This window comes from Macrotis lagotis, chromosome 3 (genome assembly GCF_037893015.1).
Source record: "Macrotis lagotis isolate mMagLag1 chromosome 3, bilby.v1.9.chrom.fasta, whole genome shotgun sequence".
Lineage (NCBI taxonomy): Eukaryota > Metazoa > Chordata > Mammalia > Peramelemorphia > Peramelidae > Macrotis > Macrotis lagotis.
The window spans coordinates 225,192,930-225,194,504 of NC_133660.1; the positions used below are offsets into that span (position 1 = coordinate 225,192,930).

Here is a 1,575-nt window from a genome sequence, read left to right on the forward strand (position 1 = left end):
AGAATTCCAGTTGCCCTTTGCTCTTCAATCCATAGCTTCAATTCTCTCTCTAAATTAGCCCATTTTGCTGACTTTCCTCTCATGGCCTTCTTTGGTCGTATCATTTGCAGTCAGGTTTCTTCCTCCTGTGGCCAGTCTCAGATTGTTTTCTCAGTTGGAGGAGGACCCAACTGACATTCAGCAGAATGATTTATGTTCACTTCTGCAAACTGGATCTCTTTGAACTTGAATTCAGCAGTGTATGAAAATCTTTTCTGAGCCATTTCTGGGCAGAACATGGCAAAACGACACAAAATATACTGATAACAAAAGTGAAACTATGAGTGCAAAGACAATAAGCATGAAAAAGTGGGAAATGCAAGTAAAAAAATTTATAACCACTCTATAAGATGCTCCAGTTTTTAGACCCCAAATTTTTTGAAAAACATCTTATACATGAGGAAATATGGTAATCAATTGACAAATACTTCTTCAATAACTACTATGAAATATGCACCATACTAGATACTAGAGATACAAATATATATAAGGAATGAAAGAAACCCTACTCTCTTAAAAAAGTGATTAATTTAATCATTTATTTTTAACATTCATTTAAAATTTTTTTTGAGTTCCAAATTCTCTCCCTACCTCTAGCCCCTTCTCCTCCCCATTAAAAAGACAAGCAATGTGATACCTATTACACAGGTGAAATCATACAAAACATATACTCTTAGAGCTTTTTTTTAAATTATCACAATTTAATTTCAGCCATATAATTTTTACTCTTGCATTTTCTTAATAGTTTCTTCCTTATATTTGCCCTTTTCCTACTTGGCGAGATTTGGCTTTTCGTTCAAGGATCTTTTTGCAATCTTTGTCCAGTTTTAGCCTTGTGATAACCACCTTGCTGGGATGAATGCCCACATGGACAGTTGTACCATTAGCCTTCTCATGCTGTACACACTCAATGTAGATCACATATTTCTTTCTGTAAACTTGAACTACCTTGCCAATTTACTGTCCTTTGTAGTGTCCTCGAACAACCTGGACTTCATCATCTTTCCGAATGGGCATGGAGTGTACATTGTACTTCTGTCTCAGCTCCTTAGAAAGAGGAGAAGACATAATTTTCCTCCGAATGGGGGAAGGGGCATTGAAATCCCTCTTGTGGTTCTTGCTTCAGTCAGAGGTCACAAAAGGATTGAACTTCATTTTGACTTCAGAGACACCATAGAAGAGAAAAAGCCTTAATGAGCTTTTAATGGAGAGACAAATAAATAAAAATATATAGCATAAGTTATTAAGCACACATATTTATGTGAGTATATTTATATATTTGTGTATATACAGACATATGAACATATACACAAAATAGTTAAATATTTTGTGAGAGTGAGTGGCATTTGGAATGAGGTTCAGGAAAGAAAGGCTTCATCCAGAAGGTGATACTGTATATAAGGAAAAGAGAGATTCTCAGTGATGGAGGTAAAAAAGGAATTCATGTCAGGGATATAAGATGACCAATGCAGAAGCACTCAAGCACAGTGCTAATAAAGATTTGTTGAACTGAACTGAATGTAGGCTCTTGATATT

At 35.4% G+C, this 1,575-nt stretch overlaps 1 pseudogene; it reads right to left on the reverse strand.

Annotated features, from left to right (window-relative positions):
* Positions 1-761: 761 nt before the first annotated feature.
* LOC141516428 (large ribosomal subunit protein uL24-like) lies at positions 762-1,194 on the reverse strand (annotated as a pseudogene).
* Positions 1,195-1,575: the final 381 nt, after the last annotated feature.